Below are 17,021 nucleotides of genomic sequence, written 5' to 3'. Positions count from 1 at the left end.
TTTGCTTCTTTCTTGATAGCAGGACATGAAATTTACATCAGAATTGTTAAAGTGTTTTCATTACTGACAAAATGTTGAAATTTACTAAGTACATAATCCCAGACCTACTAGAAATTCAATAATGAGACATTTTATATCTAATAGTAGAGATTGATGCTAATACTCCAATAAGCATAAGTAATGTTTGGTTGTGGCATTTCCATTCTTCCCTTCTACCACCACCAATCCGACTCTAATTAAAGTGGGTTTAGGGATCTGATATGGCAACCAGGCCTCTGAGGATTGTGCTGCATACTCCCTCTTCAATGATGCATTGGAAACCTACTTCTATCCACAGATTGACCTCGCTCTGAATCCAGCTGCCCATCTGCCTGAACTTTTGCAAATGATGTGTCATTTCTGTAACTTGCACTTTGTGATAATAGATGTTGTAATCAGAACTTAGTTGGCAATCAGACTAATGCTGAATGACAAAGGACAGAATGTAGATCCATTTGACATGAACTGGAATGAAGTTTTCCTATTCAGTGGCAATCAAAGAACATGTTATTATGAAGTACATTTAACCTTCTAAATGTAAGACTAGTGCAAACAGGATTTTATGGAGGCATAAGAGATTACTTGTGCATAACTCTCAATAGTATTATTGTAGTTGTTATAATAGGGTGGTGTGCAAAATGTATTATAAATAAGGCTTTGTGTATTCTGCACCGCCTCATCTATCTATCTATCTATCTATCTATCTATCTATCTATCTATCTATCTATCTATCTATCTAATCTGCACCAACATAATTCAACATATGTCACAAATAGCCAAACTACCAGATTAATATATATGAATCAAGATTTTCTTCCTTGTTTTTATAGCATTTGCTTTTCTTCTGAATTTAAGGTTTTCAATCAATGCAGTTTTGGGGGGACAGGGGTAAAATACTGGGGGAATGAAATTAAAAAAGAAGAGGGAGTCTGGGGAACAGTGAACATTTGGGGCTAGGGCAAAGTAACAGGAGCAATAGGGGAAGGAAATGTCAACTGCTTAGGGATTTTAGAAGTATTACTAATACATACATGAAATAAAATGGGGGAAGGGTATCAGGGTGCATGAGTGAAGGCTCAACCTTCTGCCCACTGGCAGTCCTGCTCAGATCCCTTCTGCTTGCTAGGAATCTAGGATGTCACAATCATATGTACTTTGCAGCCAGACATAAAGTTAAACAAATATATAAGCTGAAATCCCCAAGAAGGCAACTCTCTGATTTCTTCAATTATACAGAAACCTCACTGAGGGCTAAACTACACAATATGTTAAATATGTAGCACGCAGCTTAGCCTCTCTTTTTTAATTACAAGTAAAGATGTAGGGCCCCAGCTTGGATGGGGACCACTTCACACAGTTAGGGGAGGTTTAAACCTTCCCCACACAGCTGCTTGTTTTCCTAAATCCCCCCCCCCTGCCCACCCCCACACATGCAGGGACCAAAAGATAAGCCTGCATTAGTGCCAATGGAGATTTGCTTCATTCAGGGGCATTTCCTCTTAGACAAAATAATGTATATTCACATTCCACCACCACACTGTAAAAAGTATGTCTGCCTTCATCTGTACTTACTTTCCTGTTTGGTGTCACATGCAAAAGAAACTATCCTAAAGAGAATTGGATTTTGCAATTGTCATGGATGGCTTAAAATAGTACATTGAGAGAATAATACAGCTTTGTTGCCTAACGTATTTTATTATGTTCTTTTTTTTTTTTTAGAAAGATACTGAAAAATGTTATGATTGTTTTTATTGCTCCTTTTGTGTTGTTAGCTGCCTTGAGGTTCTGCTCAACTGAAAGGTGGAGCAGAAGGCTTTTTACAAACTAATAAATAAGGCCATCTGTAATGAACACTAAAAAACCCAGTGCTGGAAACAGAGAGTGGGGGAGGGCTGTTGCCCATGCCTTACTTACAGACTTCCCAGAGGCCTCTCATTGGGTGGCCACTGCTGGAAACGAGATGGGCAGGATTAGATAAACCCTCCCTGATATCCAGAATGGCTCTTCCTGTGTTCTTCTGTCTACTGTGCATTGAAATTCATTCACAATTGTGTAGAGAGAGTCTATGTGCTTGCTCTGTTCATCCCTTCTGCTGCATGTGTGTGTGTGTGTGTGTGTTGGGGGGGATTTGGGTGCAACCCCCTTCCATGTGTTCATCTGTGTATGCTAATATGTCTTATATTTCATATATGCTAGCCAATAAAAGTTGCAACATCCTCATCATAGGCTTCATAGGATTTATTTTATGGCATTTATGAACTACCGGATGAATACTCTTATAACTGAAGCTCCTGCTTTTAGACAAAGAAAGAGAGAAAGAAAGAAAGAAAGAAAGAACTAGAGCTTCTTGTCTAACCTCTTTTGGACTCATGGCTTTTTGCCACACACACTGGATTGAAGAGCACAGTCACTTCAATAGAAAAGCCATAGACAAAATTAGAGAATAGGTACCATGGTATTTTATGGAAAAGTTTAAAAATGGAGGAGAAAACAAAACATGCATTACCCAGTTTAGCTTTTGTTAGCAGAGATGATGACTCCTTGCTCAGAGTGACTCCATCCAGTATTTTTCATTTAACTTTTATAGGTTTACACTTGGTCACAATGTGTATTTTGACTATTGATTGGTTGGTGTACCCTTTTACTCCTCCCTCTTTCCCATTGTTCATACCTTCCCTTTACAGCAGTGTTGACCCCTTCCCCAGTAACCTCCCCCCACCCTTTTTACACCAAGAGGATTGAACTCTTGCTATGTTCATGTACTCCTGTCTTAGCCACAAGATGACACATCTCTTTGTCTGGCAAAGTCTGACCACCAAATGCCACTCTTTTCTAATCCCTAAGTGTTACTGACGGAGGGAGCAATCCTATGGCTACGAGTCAGTGGCTAGATGGCCATAGGATATCTGGTTTTCCCAGAACTGACCTTGGAAACCGCGCTTCGAGGTTGGTTCCTGGAAAACTGACCTCTCCTGCCTCACAGGCAGCACAGAAAAGCCCTGTGCTCTGCACTTGCAAGAGGAGTGTGGAGCAGCCAAAATGGGGCATGCTGGGGGGCATTCCAGGGAGGGGAGGGCGGAAATGCCTGTACGACACATCCAATGTGTCGTATGGCAGCCTTTTCCCCCACTCAGCTGTCCTGTGGCTAGACAGCCACAATTGGCTGTCTAGCTGAAAATGCAGGGCAGGAGGAACGCGGAGGGAATGATCCCCTCTGTGCTTCTCCTGCCCTACATTGGATAGGCGGTCACCTCCAAGTTCGGAGGAAGCTGCCTATCTGCATAGGATTGTGCCCTTAATGTACATATCTTAGTGCTAGGCGTTAGTTCCCTTTTTCTGTATCTCATGTCCTACAGCAGGGGTAGCCTTCCAAATGGTTCGGCCTACAACTCCCATCTTCCCTCACCATTGGCTAGGCTGGCTAGGGATGATGGGAGTTGTACGCCAAAACATCTACAGGGCCACAAGTTACTCACCCCTGTCCTAGGTCACCACTTCCTCTTTTTACGTGTGTGCTTAAGGCTTCTTTGGTCAAGCTGAGTTAACTTATACATATTTGTATATAAAAATACACATACATATTTTTATTTTACATTCAAATCATTAATGCATTATTAAATCATTAATGCAATTGTATTAGAAACCCTGAGTTTTTAACCTTTACCCTTACATTTTTCCTATAACCATAGATCCACATTTCTAAGTAAACATGAGTTTAACTTGATCAGGTTATAAAGAAACTGTTATCATCCTGTAGATTTCTCAGATGTTTTTACATTTTTCCCTAGACTACCAGATAAACATTTCATAATTAATAATTGTCTTTGCATTTGATCATGTGTCTGCATAGTCAACTGAGGATTCATTTTCATTTGGTCCACTGACCCTCTCTTTTAAGTTAATCGTTGTAAATTATCAGCATAGTTTCTCCTTAACCAAGACCAGTTCTGAATTTTCCAGTACCAAGGAGTAGCCAAAACCTCAGAAATGAATCTTTTCTCATTGGCAATACTAGACTTGCCTTTTATTATATCTTTTGTTATTCTTTTATAGTGCATAATGCATTGTTGATTTGGTTCTACATTCAGTTGCTAGCATGCTGTCTAATGGTAATTCATTCAAGCAGGACAAAAGTCTGTATTTTCAAAATCACTTTTAGCTGAACCCCCTGCACTTCTATTTAATGGTTATGTACTCAACCCCTGAGTACATAACCCTTGGGCCACGGTGGCTTAGTGGTTAAGACGCTGAACTGCAGACTGGAAGGTCGGCAGGTCAGCAGTTCGAGACCCGAGTGCTGCGTGACGGAGTGAGTTCCCGTCTTCAGTCCCAGCTTCTGCCAACCTAGCAGTTCGAAAGCAAGAAATTGCAAGTAGATAAATAGGTACCGCCTCGGCAGGAAAGGTAGCAGCGTTCCGTGCACCTCGGTGTTCAGTCATGCCGGCCACATGACCACGGAAGCGTCTTCGGACAGCGCTGGCTCTTCGGCTTAGAAACGGGGATGAGCACCGCACCCTAGAGTCGGACACGACTGCTTGGGGACACCTTTACCTTTTTACTCAACCCCTCTCTCCACATACACACGCACGCGCATGCGCGCGCACACACACACACACGTATACGTACATACAGACATACATATAGGACATAGGGATTGTGGATTTTGATGGCCTTTTATGGGATTTTATTTTGAGTTGAAACAAATTATCAGTTTTGAGATAGAGTTGAAACAAAAAAAAAACATGAATAGGAAGCTGAAATCAAATTCAGGGGTTCTATTAAGGAAGAGCAGAGGGACAGCACTTTTGTATTTCAAACCATACATAATTATATCTCAAGAGGACCCTGGTTATTATGGGTGTTGAAAAATAACCACAATAACTTTTCCTTTAATACATTTTTTTAAAGAAACACCAACAACAGCTAGGTCTTACATATATTGAAGAATAGGCATTTGAATCTTGTTTTGAAGGTCTCCCTACATCCCATTCCCAATGATACCTGAAATGGCACACTTGATCAAATTCCTGGGTAGTACAATTTGCTCTGGTTCATATGTTCAGGTAAGGTAGTACCGAAATAGCATGGTGGTGGAGTAGTAGCATGATGAGCCTCTCCACTCCAATATGCAGATACTGTCCACTGTAAGCTGGGAATGAATCATAAGAAGTAGGCCTCTATGCTATCAGGTATCAAGAGTTCATTTCACACTGGACATTAACCAAAGTGCGGTCCAGACAAAATAGAGGTACTGGTAGTAGATGGTTTATTTGCCCAGGTGAGTGGCATTTACCTGTCTTAAATAGGGTTACACTTCTACCGAAAAACCAAGTATGTGCTCTTTGATCCATCATTGTCATTGCAACCTCAGCAATCTTCTTCCTTTACCAGCATTGACGACATGGGGCTGCCTTTGATAACAGTCTGGAAACTTCAGATAGTTCAGAACCAACTAAAGTTAGGGATCTGTGAAACATTCTCTCTGGCAGTGGTTGCTGTTGTTGTTTTACAAATTTACCCATTTTGGACCTCCTGGACCTGAACATGAACCCGAATGCAATTTACGGTTGGAAATCCATACATTTCTGAGCTTACGATGCCTTCCGCAAAAAGAAAAGAAAAGAAGTGTTCAACAACATGTGCACATTTGAAAAATGCATTAAGAAATGTACATACATTTCCAAAATGTGCATGAACATTCTACAGTCAATAGGTGCATGTGTTGAAAAAGTGTCCGTTGTTAAATGTGCACAAAACATGCATTGATGAATACGAATGAGTATGAAAAATGAGTACAAATTTCTGTGCACGCGTGTGCACACACACATATTGCAAGCTTGTGTGGAAACAGGATGGAACTTGTCCTCAAAAACCCAACCATCTTGTCAAGACTGAAACTGGTAGATTCCTCCCTCCCTATTCAGAATACAAGACTCCTTGTCAACTAGGAATAGATGGTATGAGCATATTACACCACTATTTCACTTTGTGATGAGTTTGCATGACACTTTGAAGATAAAGTCATTCAGATTCGTCATGAATTGGACACCGCAATTAATGTAGTTCCATTAGTAGAGACATCCAGAGTACCATCTGGTCCAGTTTTATTGGGTGAGTTTCAGTTATTGAGGCCCGAGGATGCAGACAAGGTGGTTGGACAAGTCCAATCGACCCCCTGTGTGCTTAACCCTTGCTCTTCATGGCTTATTACATCAAACAAGGAGGGGATGTCCAGCTGGGCCCAGGAGGTTGTAAGCCTCTCCTTGAGAGAGGGAGTTTTTCTGGCCTCTTTAAAAGAGGTGGTAATTAGGCCACTCCTGAAATTATTTATTTTAATTTAATTGTATTTATTTCATTTCTATACTGCCCAATAGCTAGGGGTGGACGAAAGTCACTTACCTGTCCTCGAATCTTTTCGTGGTGGGGGGGAGGCGCTTCGCTGCTCCCCCCGCGAAGTTCAGGCCGGGGGAGGAGGCTTCCCGCCTCGCCCGGCCGAAATTCAGGCCGGGGGGGAGGCGCGTCGCCTCGCCTCGCCCGGCCGCGAACTAAAAAGTTTTTTTTTTTAAAAAAAATGCCCCCGTGATAGGCTACATGACGATTAACGTAGCCTATCACGGCTAGATCTGCAAAGTCAGCCGTGATAGGCTACGTTAATCGTCACGTAGCCTATCACAGGGGCATTTTTGTTTTTTTTTCTTTGATTGGAATGGCGGCGGTGGTGGCAGCCGGTCAAAAGACCGGCTGCTGCTCCCACCTCGCACGAAGACCCGCCGAACCGCCAGCCAGACCTGCCGCCGGGAGGGACATTCGCCAAAGGTAAGTCCCGTCCCGGGGGGGGTGCGGGGGGCAGGGGGGGTGCAGAGAATTTCTCCCCGAAACTTGTTCGGGAGCCGAACATATTGGCGCTCGGTCCCCCGAAGTTTCGGGGAGAAATTCTCCACCATCCCTACCAATAGCCAAAGCTCTCTTCGAGTTTAACTTGGACCTGGAGGATGTTAACAACTATAGGCTGGTGGCCAACTTCCCCTTCCTGGGCAAGGTGCTTGAGCGGGTGGTTGCAGGACAACTCCAGGCACTCTTGAATGAAACAGATTATCTAGATCCATTTCAATCGGGCTTCAGGCCTGGTTTTGGAATGGAAACTTACTTGGTTGCCCTGTGGGATGACCTTGCTGGGAGAGGGACAGGGGCAGTATGACCCTGTTGTTTCTCCTGGACCTCTCAGCAGCTTTCGATACCATCGACCATGGTATCCTTCTGGATAGGTTGTCTGGGCTGGGAGTTGGAGGCGCTGCACTACAGTGGTTCTGCTCCTACTTGGATGGCTGATACCAGAAGGTGGTGCTGGAGGGTTATTGCCTTGTGCCTTGGCAATTATATCCATGGGGCTCTAGTTTTATCCCCTATGCTGTTTAACATCTATATGAGACCACTGGGTGTGGGCTGATGACACCCAGTATGCGGGTGACACGCAGCTCTACCTCTCTTTTTCTTCAGATCTAGGTGAGGCAGTGACTGTTTTGAATCAGTGCCTGGGCATGGTGATGGACTGGATGAGGGACAAGAAGAAATTGAAACTCAATCCAGACAAGATGGAGGTACTGTTAGTGGGTAGTTCATCAGCCTGGCTAGGTGATGTTCAACCTGTTCTGGAGGGGGTTGCACTCCCCCTAAAAACTGTTTTACTGTTTTAGATTTTAACTGGTTTTAGCTTGTTTAATAGTATAATATGTTTTTAGGTGTTTAAATTATTTATTGTTTTATACTGTTTAAATTGATTTTATCTGTATGCTACCCTGAGATCTTAATGATATAGGGCAGGATAGAATTGTTATAAATAAATAAATAAATAAATAAATAAATAAAGGATCAGGTTCAGAGTTTGTGGGTGCTCTTGGATCCAAAACTGTCAGTTGAGGCATAGATAAACTCAGTGGCATGGAGCACTTTTTATCAGCTTAGGCTGATATACCAACTATGCCCTTATCTGGATAGAGATAGCCTAGCTGCAGTTATCCATGCTCTGATAACCTCTTGTTTAGATTACTGCAATATGTTATACGTGGGGCTGCCTTTGAAAAAAGTCCAGAAAATTCAGCTAGTCCAAAATAGGGTAGCAAGATTATTAACAGGGACTGGCCAACGAGATCACATTATGCCAGCACCTTTCCATTTACACTGGCTGCCAGTCCATTTCCAGGCCTGATTCAAAGTGCTGGTATTAACATTCAAAGCACTAAAAATGGCTTGGGGCCAGGTTATCTGAAGGATTGCCTCCTCCCATATGTGCCTGCCTAGATCCTAAGATCATCCTTGGGGATCCTTCTCCAGGAGCCCCCGCCAAAGGAAGAGGGCCTTTTCTATTGTGGCACCCCACAACTAGGGATGTACGAAACACCTACCTGGCTCCACGCCGGGCAATCCGCGGTGGGGGGGAGGCGCTCCGTCTCTCCCCCCGGAATCCTCAACGGGGGGCAGGTGCTCCATCCCTCCCCCCGGAATCCTGTGTGGCCAACTCCACTCCGCGGCCAAGCTGGAGCCGCAGAGCCGCTGGCCTGCTCCAGCCGCCTGCAGCCAGACATCCAGCTGCTGGGCAGCCCTGCAGGGACGCAAATAGCAGCTGTCGTAGCCACTGCCATTTGCATCCCTGTATTGAGTCATGATAGGCTACGTAAATATTTACGTAGCCTATCACGGCAGGGGGGAAAACCCCAGTGTAAGCAAATGGCGGTAGCCGCTGCCATTTGCGTACGCTGGGGTTTCCCTCCCCCCACCATGATAGGCTACTTAAATACTTATGTAGCCTATCACAACCTCTGCAGGGACGCAAATGGCATCCCTGTGTTAGTCGTGATAGGCTACGTAAGTATTTACATAGCCTATCATGGCTAGGAAGAGGAGGAAGCAAATGGCGGCTGCAGGACGGCCGCCATTCGCAAAGCAGTGCGGACAGGAGCAGATAAGTGCTCCATTTTGCGAGCCTTTCGTGGGTTGGGGGGGCCGGGGGCTTCGTTCCGTGATGGATTTTGGGGGGCAGAATGCACTGGCATTCGGCCTCACTGAGATCCATCGCGGAATTCTCTGACATCCCTACCCACAACAGAACGAGCTCCCTAGAGAGGTTTGTCTGGCACCTATGGTGTACTCCTTCCGGTGCCAGGTGAAGGACTTTTTATTCTGCCAGTATTTTAGCATTTTATCTTCCCAATCTTTTAGCTCTAGTGTTTTAAATCTATATTTTAAATCTCTGCATTTCTGCTAGGTTTTATTCTGGTTGTACTGTTATATTGTGGTTTTAAGCTTTCATATCTTATATTGTTTTATGCTGCGCTTTGTGGTTTCAGTTTCTGTGAATCACTCAGAGAGCTTCAGCTACTGGATGGTATTGAAGTGAAATAAATAAAATAAATAAAATAAATTCATGAACTGCACTGGCTTCCAGCCCAGTTTTGGTGCCAATTCAACATGTAGTGCATCTCCTCCCATATTTACTCACCTGGACCCTAAGGCCATCATCTGAGGCCCTTCTCCAGATGCCCCTGCAAAATAAGGCAAGGCAGGAAGCTACAAGAGAAAGAGCCTTTTCGGTGTTGGTGCCATGTCTGGTGCCTACATTGTGATCTTTTTGGCACAAGGCGAAGACCTCCCCGCCGCCTCGGAATTTTAGTGACTGAATTGTTTTAGATCTTCACAGTGATTTATCCCTGCTTCTGTATTTACTTCTGATTTTATTATGTGCTGCTGCTGGTTTTATCTTGTTTTTATCTGCCCTGTTTTATCTTATAGAATCATAGAATCATAGAATAGTAGGGTTGGAAGGGGCCTACAAGGCCATCGAGTCCAACCCCCTGCTCAATGCAGGAATCCAAGTCAGAGCATCCCTGACAAATGGCTGTCCAGCCTCGTCTTGAAGGCCTCCAGTGTGGGAGAGCCCACCACCTCCCCAGGTAATTGGTTCCATTGTCGTATTGGTATTGCTCTTACAGTCAGGAAGTTTTTCCTGATGTTCAGCCGGAATCTGGCTTCCTGTAACTTGAGCCCATTATTCTGTGTCCTGCACTCTGGGATGATCAAGAAGAGATCCTGGCCTTCTTCTCTGTGACAACCTTTCAAGTACTTGAAGAGTGCTATCATATCTCCCCTCAGTCTTCTCTTCTCAAGGCTAAACATGCCCAGTTCTTTCAGTCTCTCTTCATAGGGCTTTGTTTCCAGTCCCCTGATCATCTTTGTTGCCCTCCTCTGAACCCTCTCCAGTTTGTCTGCATCCTTCTTAAAGTGTGGTGCCCAGAACTGGACACAGTACTCCAGATGAGGCCTAACCAGTGCTGAGTAGAGGGGAACTAGTACTTCCCGGGATTTGGAAGCAATGCTTCTATGAATGCAGCCCAAAATAGCATTTGCCTTTTTTGCAGCCACATCACATTGTTGGCTCATATTCAGCTTGTGATCGACAACAATTCCAAGATCCTTCTTGCTTGTAGTGTGGTTGAGCCACGTATCCCCCATCTTGTAAATGTGCATTTGGTTTCTTTTTCCTAGGTGCAGAACTTGGCATTTGTCCCTATTAAATGCCATTCTGTTGTTTTCTGCCCAGCGCTCCAGTCTATCCAGATCACTTAGAATTTTGTTTCTGTCTTCCAAAGTATTAGCTGTCCCTCCCAATTTTGTGTCATCTGCAAATTTGATCAGCATTCCCTGCACCTGCTCCTCCAAGTCATTAATAAAAATGTTGAAGAGCACTGGGCCCAGGACTGAGCCCTGCGGTACCCCACTCGTTACCTCTCCCCAGCTTGAGAAGGTCCCATTGATAAGCACTCTTTGAGTCCGATTCTGTAGCCAACTGTGGATCCACCGGATTGTTGTTTCATCTAGCCCACTTGGAGCTAGTTTGCTCATCAGGATATCATGGGGCACTTTGTAGAAAGCTTTGCTGAAGTCGAGGTATATGATGTCTACAGGATTCCCACGGTCTACAAGGGAGGTTACTTGATCAAAAAATGAAATCAGATTTGTCTGGCAGGACTTGTTTTTGACAAATCCATGTTGGCTTCGAGTAATCACGGCATTGTTGTCAAGGTGCTTACAAATGGATTGCTTTATCATCTGCTCCAGAATTTTCCCAGGGATTGATGTCAGACTGACTGGTCTGTAGTTCCCAGGTTCCTCCTTTTAACCCTTTTTGAAGATAGGGACAATGTTAGCCCTCCTCCAGTCATCTGGCACTTCCCCCGTCCTCCATGATTTCTCAAAGAGAATAGACAGCGGTTCTGAGAGTTCTTCTGCCAGTTCCTTTATGACTCTAGGATGCAGTTCATCTGGCCCTGGAGATTTGAACTCATTCAAAGTAATGAGGTCTTCCTTGACCAAAAGCCTGTCGATCTCAAGCTGCAATTCTGCCCCTTCAGCCTGTACTTCGCCTTTGCCAGGGGGGTCATAGACCCTCTTTTGGGAGAAGACTGAGCCAAAGTAGGAATTGAGCACCTCTGCCTTTTCTTTGTCATCTGTTATCATTTTGCCATCCTTATTTAATAGCTGAACCACCATTTCTTTCCTCTGCCTTTTACTATGCACGTAGCTGAAGAAAGCCTTTTTGTTGTTTTTAACATCCCTTGCTAACCTCAGCTCATTCTCAGCTTTAGCCTTCCTGACGCCATCCCTGCAATTCTGTGCTATCTGCCTGTACTCTTCCTTTGTTACTTGGCCTTCTTTCCACTTCCTATATGTGTCCTTGTTTGTTTTCAGGTCATCCCTAAGCTTTTTGTGAAGCCACATTGGCTTCTTCTGTTGTCTTCCACCTTTTCTTCTTGTTGGAATTGCTTGTGATTGTGCCTTGAGAATTTCCTTTTTTAAAAGCTCCCACCCATCTTGGACTCCTTTTCTCGCTAGCATCGCTTGCCATGGGACCTTACTGATCATTGTTCTGAGTTTATGAAAATCAGCTTTCCTAAAATCCAGGCTATGCGTTTGACTACACTCGGCTTTTGCTTCCCTTAGAACCAAGAACTCAAGTACAACATGGTCGCTTTCCCCCAGAGTTCCTGTAACTGCTACTTTATCCACTAAGTCATCTCTGTTGGTTAGGATCAAGTCAAGGATAGCCGATCCTCTAGTTCCTTCCTCTACTTTCTGTAGGAGGAAGTTATCCACCACACAAGTCAGGAATTTCCTGGAGGGGCCATATTTTGCAGAATTTGTCTCCCAACAAACATCGGGGAAATTGAAGTCCCCCATTACTACTACATTATGCCTCCTTAAAACATTGGCTATTTGCTTTTCAAAAGTTTCATCCTTGTCTTCTCCTTGATTGGATGGCCGGTAGTAGACTCCGACCACCAGGTTCCTTTTATTCTTTGCTCCATTTATTTCAACCCAGATGCTCTCGATGGGGCTACCAAGCTCCTCCTCCTGTATTTCTGTGCAGAGATATGTATTTTTCACATACAGTGCAACCCCACCTCCCTTTCTGTTCCTCCTGTTCTTTTTGAACAAGTTATATCCTTCAATTGCTGTATTCCAGTCATGAGAGTCATCCCACCAAGTCTCAGTTATACCTATCAAGTCATAATTTCCCTCTTGTATTAAGAGTTCAAGTTCGTTCTGTTTGTCCCCATACTCTGGGCATTAGTATATAGACATCGAAGACCATGTGCTTCATAGTCTGGCTTTCTTCCTACATGTGTCTGAAAACTATTATTGGGTGTTATCAGAGCTGTTCTCTCCATTGCAGTGCATGCGCCTATGTCCATTGTTACCCCCAACATTACATCTCCCTTCCCCGTAGGATTCAGTTTAAAGCCCTCCTGATGAAGTTCTTCATGCTGTGGCCAAACACATTCTTCCCATCCTTTGTGAGGTGCAACCCATCCCTAGCCAACAGCCCATCTTCCAGGAAGTATAGCCCGTGGTTCCAGAATCCAAATCTCTCTCGTCGGCACCACCTTCGTAGCCAGTCATTCACCCGGAGTATTTTTCGTTCCCTTTCTATCCCTCTTCTAACTACTGGAAGGATGGATGAGAAAACTATCTGGACCCCAAAGTTCTTGAGTTTCCTTCCCAAAGCTTCAAAGTCTGACGTGATCTCTTTGTAGCTCCGCTTGGCGGTATCATTTGTTCCCACATGGATGAGAAGAAAGGGATACCTGTCAGTGGGCTTTATGAGTGCAGGCAACCTTTCAGTCATGTCTCTAATCTGTCCTCCCGGGAGACAACATACCTGACGAGTCCATGGGTCTTCGCGACATACTTGGGTCTCGATCCCACGCAGGAAGGAGTCTCCCACTACTACCACTCTTCTTCTTCTTGTAGGCCTGGGATTCATCGCCTCTGTTTGACTGACCTTTAGCCTCTTGCTCACTCTCATGCAGGTTCCCCTGTGATTCTTCCTCTGCAGGCTGTCCTCCAGTCTCATCCTGTTAGATAAAAAGTTCTTGCTTCTGGTTGAAAGAAAGGATGCCAGACAGGCAGCAGTGGATCCAACACTATTTTATTGAACGTTTTGCAAAACGGGTGCAGAGCAGTCAGCAGTCTGGACCCTGAGCTAAGCAAGCATAAGTCTTTTTATACCCCCTCCCCTTTACAATTTTCTGTTAGCCACAAGACATGTCAACTGACTGAGCCGTTAGCTGACTCCTTAGAGCACGACTGTGCCAACATGTTTATTTCTGATTATGCTTATGTGACTGTCTCACCAGACTTCCCCTTTTTAACAGATGTACACTGCCACTGGACATGTGTCTGGTGGGCTCATAATTATGAAAAATAGCTCAAAGGTCTAGCAAAGAGCTGACAGCCAAAGAATAAGAGGACAGTCTTTTTCTAACAATTCCCTCCTTTAAGTCTTTACTCATGTCTTCAAGCGTTTTAAAACGGGGTTTCTCTATCAGCACAATAAAGCAAGAGCATTTGTTTTGACAGAGCAGTTTCAATTAACTGCTGGGATTTATAAACAAGAGGCGATTGTGGCTCTTGGACGGTTTCTTCGCCTGTGTCCCTGGCAGCTTCCGGTGGGGTGCCAGGGAGCAGAGGACCGTGGCCCGTGTCCTCCTGTTCTTTCCAGGTGACAGAAGGAAGCAAGGGTCGCCTAAATGGCTTTATCTGGCTGCAATGTGTCCATTTGCTAGAACCCACAAGCTTTATACACGAGTGGCTGGTTGGTCCCACCAAATAAGGCCCCGCCCACCCTTCCTTTAAAGCTTTTTTATTCTACTTTTTCAGCAACACCTCGTCTTTTGTCTGGAAGAGATGGATAGGTGCATCTAACAGGAATCCCTGGAACGGAACGGAATAAGCTCGTAGCTGTGAAAGAACAGACTGTAGAGAAGTCAACTGATCTCTTAGCATCTGATTACCTATCTCCCACCTGACTTCCTCCCTCCTTCTGCAGTGTACCTGAGGCGGGAACCTAAACATTAGCTCAAAGGGGGACAGTTTTATGTCTTTTCCTGGCATTTTTCGAAGCTTTGTCAAAGCTATTGGCAGAGCCTTTACCTAAGTGAGTCTTACCCCTTGCTGGAGCTTGGTTAGAGTCTCCTTGAGACTCCGATTGGTTCTTTCAACCTGCCTACTCGCCTGGGGTCTCTAAGGGCAGTGTGAGTGCCACTCTACCCCCAGGGCTCGTGCCAACCCTTGCGTAACAGCTGAGGTGAAATGTGAGCCCTGGTCGGACTCTACAACCTCAGGCAGGGAGAACTGGGGCACCACCTCCTGTAACAACTTAGCAACTACAGTTTTTGCTTGACAGTTTCTGCATGGAAACGCCTCTACCCACCCTGTCATTTGACACACTATTACAAGCAAGTATCTGCAACCCCTACACGGTGGCATTTCAGCAAAATTAATCTGCACCCTCTGGAAGGGATAATATGCCCATGGTCGCCCTCCCTTTGGTGGAGGGGGGTGCCCTGGGGGAATTAATTTTCTGGCAAACCTCACATGTTGCTGCTAATCGATGGGTGCGTACAGTTAGGCCAGGAGAGACGAACAGCCTCTTGCAATGGTCAATCATAGCTGATGCCCCAGGATGTCCAAGAGAGTGATGCACTTGTTCTAAGATAGCTCCCTGCAGGGTCTGCGGTAGGAGCAGTCTCCCATCTGTCATCTGGATCCATCCGTCGCCACGGGGACTTACTCTGTGTTCTTGCGCCATCTGTAACTCGGAAGGGGAGTATGTGGGGGCTCCTCTCTTCTGGGTAAGACAAGAAATGTCTCTTGGATTCTTTCTTTGGCTGCCCTCTTTGCGGCCTCATTTGTCCTTAAGCAACTCGGCCAGCCTCTTGCCACGACATCAAGGACCTTGGAGTAATATCCCACCGGCCTCCAGGAGGGGCCCTTTCGCTGGCAAAGTACTCTCGAGGCTACGCCTTTATTTTTATGCACATAGAGTCTAAATGGTCGACTAGGATTTGGTATGGCTAGGGCAGGTGGCGACACAAGGGCAGCTTTGAGACTGAGGAAAGACTTATTTATCTTTTTGCAGTGCCTCGTACAGCGGTCGTGCCGTCTCCCCATCTATGTAGACAAGAGGGTGGGCAGCTGGCTGGGGTTGAGGCACATGGAGATCTACCCAGGAGGAGATTTTATATCCCACAGAGTTGCATCAGGGCAGGGCCCCTAGGGGTCTTTATCACCAATGCTTTTAAAGGTGTAGTTGGCCCCAATGTCAGCAGAAGAGCTGGAACGGCTAATGGCACGCAGACTGATGGAGCCCAATTTGCTTGAGACTTTTGCAATAGACTCCCTGCTTGCATCAGGAGAATCCAAAAGAGGGGGAGCCTTTACTGCTTGCTGGCTGCCTGGCTGCTGCAGGGCTCTATTGACTTGCCTGCGGAACATCTTGCGGATGCTGCCTCTTGATTTTTTTTTTTTTTCTCATCATCAGTTCATCCACCATAGACTGCAGGCAGATGCTCAGCATTATGGCCTGCAGGCTGGTGATTGTGACCCACTGTAGGCAGTCTTTATTTATCAGGTACTTAAAGGCAAGTTCTAGCTTCACCTCTGACTTGTCAGCGGTAGGGCCTGATGTCTCGTTGTGCACGGGGACCGAGGAAGTGACCCGCCAGCAGCGCATTCGGGTCACCTTGAAACTTCCCTCCTTGATCTGGTCATTGGGCAGCTTGACCTGGAAGTTCAGCTTACTATTCTCAGCCCCCACAATGATGTGGCAGCCCTTTTCAGGGAAGTCTGTGATGCAGGGGTCAAATTTGAGATAGCTGTAATACTTGAGGGTCTGTGCCAAGCGAATGAACTCCTTCTTGGAGACCTTATCTTGTAGGGACTTCAGCTGACGGTGTTGCCAACTTGGCACGAGAGGCCCTTCCGACCCCGGCCCAGACTAGGGGATTGACTCTGTATTCTATTAAGCACCAGTCCTCGTCTGCCTCTGGGGCGGGCTCCTCTGCGACCTTTGAAAGGGCCATTTGATAGTTACTGCTCTGTTGCTTGGGGAGCTGTACTTCTATCCTTCCGTCAGAAGTGAAAGCAATCTCAATTTGGAGCTTAGTCAATAAGTCCCTTCTTAACAATGCCACCGGACAGGAGGGGGTACAGACAAATGCATGTGCTAGGTGTGTTTTCCCAACCTTGGTGAGCAAGGGACGAGAAAGGGGCACTCGGGTTGCCCTTCCCTCGACCCCCATTATGGTAGTAGATCCCCCACTTCTCGTTGGTGGTTGGCTAAGGGGGGAGGATGGACAGGGCGGCCCCTGTATCTACAAGGGCATCGTAGGAGCAGCCCCCAACTTTAATTTTGACTATGGGGTCCCATCTTTGCCTCAGAGATGGCTCAGAGGGGGCTGGGCCCCGGTCTGTCTTAGTCTCTTTCTTGTTCATGCAAAATCCTTTCTGCCCCCCCCCCACACCCTCCTCTCTCTCTTTTTGCTTCAAGGCTTCACAGTCACGCTTCCAGTGCCTAATTTTCTTACAGAAGGCACACTGGTCTTTTCTCAGGGAGGACCCCTTCCTCCCTCCTTTTCCTCTCTTCT

This window comes from Heloderma suspectum, chromosome 2 (genome assembly GCF_057233095.1).
Source record: "Heloderma suspectum isolate Gila_16-S chromosome 2, 16-S_ref, whole genome shotgun sequence".
NCBI lineage: Eukaryota > Metazoa > Chordata > Lepidosauria > Squamata > Helodermatidae > Heloderma > Heloderma suspectum.
This window is presented reverse-complemented; position numbering follows the sequence as displayed.